An 8,908-nucleotide genomic window follows, 5' to 3' on the forward strand; every position below is an offset into this window, starting at 1 on the left:
ACAAGCGCTCACACTTCGCATATTTCAACTTTTGTCAACTTCCTGTGGCTCACTCGTCTTGGGGCCCCCCCTCCCGTTCCCCGTCATAATTAGGCTCACTTGTCAAACTTTTGTCTTCCACTATCTAAACACAGACAGACAGACCGACAGACGTGGGCAAAAAGAAGATGGAAGTTGGAAGAGGAAGACCCGACTTGACTCTTGTGTGTGGCGCATTGCAGACATCATGCAAGCCAAAAAGAAAATATAATATTTGCATAAAAGCCGCTGGGGCTCGGCTCTTGTCTAATCATTGTGTCAACACTCGTCTCCATTTCGGTCCCTCTCTACATATGTACATGTGTGTGCGTGTGCGTGTATGTGTGTTTGTACTTAGGTGTAGGTGTTGTAGTTGTACCTTTCGGTACTTGCATTGCCTTTACGCATTTCAACTTTCCGGGAATTATAAAAAAAAGGTGAAATAAACGTGTTTTTTTTATATATATATATTTTTTTTTTGCTGGAACCCCATTGGAATACATGGGAAATGAACTGCTATCGTATATAATTAGCTTTTTTCCTCATTATTTACCCTAGGCCATGTCTCTTATGAATGCCGATTAATGTGCCCAACTGATCTGCTCAAATTATCTTAAGTAAATAGCCGAAATACCTTGAGTAAATAGTTACCAAATAGATATGTATATTCGAATTCAAAAGAAACAGAACATAGACAACATTAAATAATATTCTGAGGTAATGTTTTAAAGGCTCAAGATCATTGACACTCTTATAAGAGCCTCATGGAGGTCTTTTTTATAGGAACAAAATCTGGAAAGGTTCTGCACTCAAAGCTCACAGGATTTGAGTACTTCAAAACATTTGTGTTTTCTTTATATAGACTATAAAGTTTATTAAAATTTAGTCTAGAATTCGATTTGATTTTTAATAACTTTAGGGATTATATCAAATTAGTTTTAGGTTAAATAAAAAATGCACACTTTTTAGACTCTCTTTTTTATTTTTAGTTAAAAATTCAACAAAGAAGTAAAGTATGATTCTCACTTGATAAATCTTTAGTAATTTAAATGTTTTATTCACAACTTAGAACAATTAATAAATTGGCACGCCAAGGAAGATATAAAATAAAAGAAATTATGTAGGGCTTTACAACTAAATATTAGACTTATGAGTATGTTTACAATATAATGTATTTTATTGGACTTGTGTTTAATAGTTTTATTTTTTCCTCTTTTAAGTATCCACTACAAATTTTTATTTATATATTTTTGGTTTAGTACATCCGCTATTTTTAGAATCGACTAAATTTCATGAATTTTTTGTTCTTCAGTCCTGAATTCGATATCTTCTATGTTTGGAGACCAATAAATAATTTAAATTAATATTAATGCAGCTGTATATTGAAAATATTGTTAAGAGATTATCAATTTTATAATTCTAAATTTTAATTCTATTTGGAATGAATGAATATCTATATATGTATGTACATATCTCTCAATACAATCATCTATATATATATATATATATATATATATATATATATATATATATATATATATATATATATATAGGTATTTGTATGTATATAAATACCAGTATATTTATATTTTCATATATAACCATATTGCCTGCCTGTGGATAATTAAGGACTCGATCTAACGGCCTCTGCGTGTGCGTGACTTGCAATAATTTCGAGCAAGAGCAAAGTCAAGAAATTGTATTTTAGGGTGCGCACAGGATAAGCACAGAGCGAGAGAGAGAGAGTGAGTGAGAAAGAGGGAGGGAGATAGCAGAGGATGGCTGACAGGAAATACTCATGCAGCATGGGGCATAGAGACACACACACACACACACAGCAAGCAAGAGCTGAGCTAAACGAGCGAACGCGACATTGAAACGAAATACAACGAAAAGAAGAACCAAAAGCAGCCGAAGCAAAGGCACAAGCAGAAGCAGAGAATATATCTCGAGAACTTGTTTCCAGCCTAGGTGGACTGAGCCGCACACAATATAATATAACTCTCCCTCTCCCTCTCCCTCTCCCTCTCTCACTCTGTTTGTCTCTCTCGCTCTCCCGCTCTGTCTGTCTGCCTTAGCCGTAATTCGATCTGTGCGCAAACAGCAAAAAGGACGCGCCTGCGTGCAATATGCTTAGGGGTTGCAGCGCTCCCGTCGAGTCCCTGCTTTTTGCCTGGCTGACAGCAGCTGTCGCTTCAGTTTGTTTCTTCTTCTTCTTCTTCTTCTGTGTTTTCCTCTTCTGCTGCTGTTTCTTTTTGTTGTTGTTGTTGGTGGTGGTAGCTGCTGCATGACAAAAACCGTTACAGCAGCAGCAGCAGCAGGAGCAGCAGCAGGAGCAGCAAGCTCCCCACTTGAGCGGGGGGATGCTCAGCATCTGTCAGCTGCACACCTAACTAAGAGTGGGGGCGTGGCGTCAATTATGTACTATATCTTGCAGCGCTTAAATGTCAACAGATTTTTCAATATATAAATTGCTATAACTGTATAAATATATATACCTATATCTATGTATATATGTATGTATGCTCGCATGGGAAAGTTGAGCTGTAACTGTTTTTCTTGTTTCGATGCCAACCTCGTTTCATTTTTTTTTTGCGCTAATTTGTCGCTGGCATTTAATGGTCCCTAATGGAGCGCGCCAGTCAATATGCAAAATGTAAAAGTATTTGTCTATCAACAACATGAGCGTGGAGTGGAGGGGAGGGGCGAAGGGGGCGCGCAGCTGTGCAGGAAACGAGTCTAGGAAGCAAGCATGAAACTGAACCCAAATGAGCTAGTTGGGCATATATGCAATGCATATCTCTTACTCTTACCAGAGCCTAGACTAGTGAAGTTTGACATTTAGGCAAAGTATCAAGGGGATTTATCAAAAGAAATCACATGATATATGGATGAGAATTGCTAGATTTATGGTCGAAAATAGTTTGCTTTTGTTTTGTCCATCGAATTACGTAAATTTTTGTATAATTTAATGTGGTGTAAGTAATTTAATGTTGTACGGAATGGAAGGTCTCTGGCGGGGCCTAATTATTTTAGGCCACATAAGTCTGTCTAAGAGGTTGACAGCCAGGTAATTCTGTTGGTTGAGTCTCTTAGTCGGTTTCGACAATACGTCCATTGGTATGTCTTTATATAAGACTTGCTTACGTATATGCAGATCCAGTTGTTGACATCAGTCGCTCTAGAAGTTTCGAATGAAATGCTGATATTATAGAGATGTGTATGAGTTTTAGAAATATTTTACATCATATAAGTTTCCTATTGAGGCGTACAACATATGAAATAAATCAAGATGGTATAGTAAAGAAAGAGGCGTGGCAGATATCATAGTACGTTCTTCATCAGGATGAGTCGTTGTAGCCATGTCTGTATATCCAAATGAACTAGGATAACTCGAAACTGGAAAATATAAATGTATATCATAAATATATGTATTACATATTTCTGGTAGCTCAACCAAAAGGCCTACTATCGATAGTAATCGATAATTTCGAATGCAGACTGCAATTTTATAGTGTTGGTGCCTGAGATGAAGGCAGATATTTATTGGCTATTGCGAATTTCGAATATTTCTCCATAATATGTTTTATTTTATATGAAGAACATGTTTAGCTTTCCTCTTTAAATTTTAATGCATTTATATTACATTAATATCATAATATGTTAAACTGTATATTATTATTATATATAATGTTAAACTGTATATTAAGGAAATTTCGTACTTAAATCACGCCCTGTTAGACCTTTAGCTTATCATTAATTTGAGCTCGCTTATGACCCAGAAATCAAAGTTGACTAAATGCATGCAGTGAGGCCTTCAGGATTCTCACAGTGAGGCGGCGGCACGAATTGAAGTTGTTTTTGGAGAGATAAAGCCCAGCAAGCTGGACAGGTAATGTTCACCTGTGTGAAAGTCGCGAACGGGAATGCATCAATCGAATATCCATATACAAGATATACATATATATATTTATATATGCATATGGTTCGAGCACTTATCGGCCATTTGCTGTCACATTTATTAATTAATCGACGCCGCCTTTTGGCCAACTTTCTCAGCACTTAAGCGATTGGTAACTTAAGACTTCATTAAAATAAGTAATGTAAAAGAGGAAGAAAAAAAAAAACATCAGCTAATTTTTCGATGCGTTAAATCTGAAATAAATACGCGTTAAAGAGGAAGCACAACAACAAGAAATCGAAGAAGAAGAAGAAGCAGAAGCCGAAAGCAGATACGAGTGGGCAAAAGAGATGAAGAAGAAGAAGAAGAAGCAAAGTGCAGCAGTTGGCTCGAAAGCAATTCAAGAGATTTTGTCAACGAATTGTGAATGGAAGGCAAACAGGATGAGATCAATGGCAGAGACCCGGTTAAGATAAAAGACAGCTCAATCTTGTATACATTTATAGCCATATATATATGTATATTTATATGTGTATACACTATAGATACCCTATACAAAGCAAATATTGTTCGCCTTGAAGGCATTTAGCCCTTGCTCTTGGCAAGGGTAAGCCAAATAAAAACCCGTTTAAAAGGCCCGCTTGCATATTGATTATAATGCTCCTGTTACTTGATACCAATTTGGGAGAGAGCGAGCGAGAGAGGGCGATGATCATCAACAAGATGTTATTGTTGTTGTTGTTGTTGTAGCTTCTGTTGTTGAGGTTGCAAAGCAGTTCCTGTTTTTTAGGGAGGCAGACAGAGAGAGTGAGAGGCAGAGAGGGGCGAGGCACCTTGAGAAACGGAGCAAGAAGAAATACTGCCAAAGATTTGTATTTTATTTTTCTTAATACCCTGCCCATAATACTGTAATGGGCATATGCGTGATCAGAGATGTGGAGGCAGGAAATGTGCTGAAAGTTGTCTAAGCGATATATATCGTTAGGTATTTATGTAGCATCTACTTTTTGTTTACCTCATGTCTCATGTTTCTCTTTTGCGCCATTGTTGACAAAGTACAGTAGTCATTCGACAATTAGAACGTATCAAAGAATTTACATAAAAACCTATTCAAATTGAGGTTCTTCGCTCTGAGACGAAATATCGCAAAGTTTTTGATAGCTAGACAGACTATGATGATATGTGTTTTTTTTTTTTTCGTCGTTGTCTTTTTGAACAGTCAGGTAGAATTAGGCGGCGCTCCGGAAATCACAGTGAGATGGAGATGGAGAGAGAGAGGTAGAGGTAGAGGTCTTTAGAGTAATGTCGTTGTTGCTTTCCCATCGGCCATGGTCTGAAAGCTGAAGACTCGATTGGACATATTGGACATTGCATAAACATGACTCTGGCTGTCATTGTTCCCATCATCAACAAAACCAAGCAGCAGTTGCCATCGTCGCCGTGGCATCAGGCAAAGTTAAAGTTGCCTTGGCCATAGATGAGCTGGCGGAGAGCAACTTTCCAAGGCGGCTGCTGGGAAAATGCCGCAAATGGTTGATGGTTTGGCATCAGTTGTTGTTGATCATTTGATCAGTTCGGCGCATGTTGTTGGCCAGCTCAATTTGGCTTAAACTAATTATGAAAGCAGACAGTTGGCCAAGTTGCGTTTGGTTCGCTCTGGGGCTTAAAGCGTAATTAAATCTCGACCAAATTCAACGATTAGGCCAGCCAAAGCAGTTGCGTTGCAGTCCGTCTGTTTATTGACTTTTAATGATGACCACTCGAATTAGTGCGCCATACCTTACCGCCGCCCCCTCACCGGGAACGCTATACTCCCGCTGCCATCAGTTTTCGCCTTGCTGCCAGTTGAGTTGGCCAACAACAAGTTGCGTCTTCTACTTCGGCTCTTGCCTGACTTGCTGCTTGTTTAATGAGTTTTCTTTATGGCCAGGGCGCAGCACACACACACACACACACACACACACCATCTCACATACATTCTCATATTTATGCTGCCTGCCGTACGCACTGACCGAACAAGTTTTGAGCTGTTTCCTCCTCGTCTTTGGGTCTGCTATTCTGTTTTCTGTTTTCTGTTTTCTCTTTTCTGCTTTGTGTGTCTTATTCTTCTTCTTAGCCACTTGATGGCCTGCCCTGGCCTGGCCTGGCCTGGGCCCGGCTTGGGTCCAAAAAGGCTGACAACCTCGAGAACGAACGAACGAACGAACGAACCAACGGGCCACAAAACTCGGCTCTTGCCTCGCTCGCAGCTCAACAATTTTTATAGATATTACCCAAAGTGTCTTCGAGACGGCGTTGCACGCGATGTTAGAGCGAGACAAACATTACCACGCCACAGACCGTATTGCTATCCCTGTCGAGCGTGCGCAACTCACTCAGAGCTGGACATAGAAATTCTTTCTAAGCTTCGTAACTTACAACAAAATGCGGCAAAGGCAAAAAGTCAGCGCACTCTACCCCCTCTCTCGCCCACCCCCTCTCTCTCTCCCTCTCTCTGTCTCCCTTGCTGTCCAGCTGTGTGTGTGTGTGTGTGTGCAATGACAATCATCATTATATACACTTGAACAACTGATCGAAATGCAACGCATATTGCCTAGAAAGAACTCTTAACGCTTCCAGCCATATCTGGCACTTGGTGTCTCTCACGCTGAAACTGAAATCGAGTCGAGGCGTCGTCTTCACTTGACTTGAGACTTGACTTGACTTGACTTGACTTGACTCTTCTTTACATATTCATATCTGTCCATTTGTCCGACTGTTGGCATTCCATAAGTAGATCAGCAGCCTGAAGATCAGCAAAGCCATAGATAAAATGTCGAGAATTGAAAGAAGAAATAAAGAGGATGCATTTGTGTGGAATATCAAGTAGAGAGAAATAGGGGGAGAGAGAGAGTCGGGGAGATTTTGATTATATATCAAAGAACTCTTTGTTATGAAATCTATATAGACTAAGCGATGCATAAGATTGATTAGATCGTTCATAAATATTAAGCATTCATATTCAACGTACTTCATCATATTCAATCATACGTATATCATTCATATGGCTATATTAAAGCCATATATCTGTCAGTGCTTAGTGATGAGCCAATATTGCGTTGAAGAACTTCATTTGGGGTAGATCTCAACTAATTAATGCAAACGCTAACGATCATTGAACGATCGTTCACTCTCTCCATCACTCTCCCTCTCTCTCTTTCTCTCTTTCCTCTCTCTCCCTCTTAGAGATCATCAATGGCGATCATTCGTTGTATCTTGTGAATTCATTTGGTTAACGGCTCAAGCGATCTACCAAAATGCATTCCAAATGCCAGCAACTCAATACACAGTTACATCTATGGAATTCAGTCTATCCGTGTGTGTGTGTGTGTGTGTGTGTGTTTGTAGGCAATATACCATTTGCATATTGAATATTTTGGTAGTTAACAGCAGCAGCTAACGGTAGGCCCTTCAATCACTTGACTAACTGCTGCGCCGATAAACTCTACTCGCATCCAATACTCTTTCAAACTCTCTCACTCTCTCCCTCTATTTGGGTCTTTCTCCGGCGTTGGCTACAACAGGTGGCGCCACAGCGTTGTCTTTGTAAAAATCTGGTTTCAACAATTAGCAATGCCACATGGCATGACAAGCGCAGGCACTAAAATCTTGAATGAAGCTCATAAAACCCCGGGTAGGGCCAAGGTTTGAGCTCTAAATACCATGTGTATACCGAGAAGAAAAGAAAGGCGGACATGTCAGGCTAGAATACCCTGTATGATGTACATAAATGAGAGCCGAGTATGCCAAATCGATCAAAACTTTGTTATCGATAAATATCGAGACAAGAAAAAGAGTTTCTTAAATGAAAAATCCTGTTTATTACAATCTCACTTATATGCATAGCATGTATTCTTTCTAGGCACATGAGCACTACTCGATGATACCCTATTTTGTTTACATAAAGACGAAGACGAGACTAAGCTAAACATTCACACGCTGTAGCTTTCTGGATGTTGTTGTTGTTGTTGTTGCTTGTTTGCCGGAAGTGTTAAATGCTTCACTTTATTTTAAGTACACACAGAGATAATGTGTGAGAGCGAGAGAGAGAGATAGAGAGGGAGAGCGAGAGCGAGACAGTGTCATAATATCGCTCATATGCCACATTTATTAATATAGATTTTAAACTTCAACCCTTTATAATACAGCTGTGTGCGTGTGTGTGTGTGTGTGTGAGCGAGAGACTCTTTCTCGCTCTTTCTCTGTCTGCTTTGTGCGTCTGCGTCTGCGCAGCCATTTACAACTCCGTTTGGCTTTGGCGCGCATTTGAATGAGCTCTCATGAGGGTGTCTTCCTTTGCTCGCTCTACCCCTCCCTCGCTCACACTCTCTCCATTCCTCTCCCTCTCTCCCTCACTCGCTCTCTCGCTGTCTGTTGTCGTCTTGTTTTGTTCCCACGTTGCCTTTACATCGTCACTGCCTTGCCCCATTCCACTTCTTGCACTCGCCCTGCCCTGCCCTAGGGGTTGCTGCTCGAGGGCTGGGGGTGGATCCTGGATGTCTCTGCTGCATCGCCAAGTGTCGCAATATGGTTTCAAGTGCACTTCAATTACCAATCGAGGCGAAACCCAAATTCTATCGCACAGCTTATCAACTTACTGTGCAGCTGGCCCATTTTTCTCTCCAGTTGTTGTTGTTGTTGTTGCTGTTGTTGTGGTTATCATGCGCTCAATTACGTAGCATTCGGTGAGGGTGCTTAGGGTAGGTCTGGCAGTTGCACACACGCACACGCACACACACACACGCATACTAATGCACCACATGTTTGTGTCAAATGATTTTTGAATGAAACAAAATGCATAAAATTCCAACTTAATGAAGTAGCGCATCAAGGAGTTGATAACAGTTGAATGTGAATTAAAATTTAATGAGCTGCAGCAATGCCATTGGGAAATATGCCAATATAAATCATATAAATATTTATTTAAGAATTTGAAAAATGTAGAGGCTT

At 40.0% G+C, this 8,908-nt stretch overlaps 1 protein-coding gene across 1 annotated transcript in view; it reads left to right on the top strand.

Annotated features, from left to right (window-relative positions):
* The window catches only part of N (neurogenic locus Notch protein), a 53,456-nt gene that overhangs the window by 1,673 nt on the left and 42,875 nt on the right, over window positions 1-8,908 (top strand). The gene's annotated exons all lie outside the window — the stretch shown is intronic.

This window comes from Drosophila navojoa, chromosome X (genome assembly GCF_054131105.1).
Source record: "Drosophila navojoa isolate 15081-1374.11 chromosome X, UAZ_NAV_1.0, whole genome shotgun sequence".
Classification (NCBI taxonomy): Eukaryota; Metazoa; Arthropoda; class Insecta; order Diptera; family Drosophilidae; genus Drosophila; species Drosophila navojoa.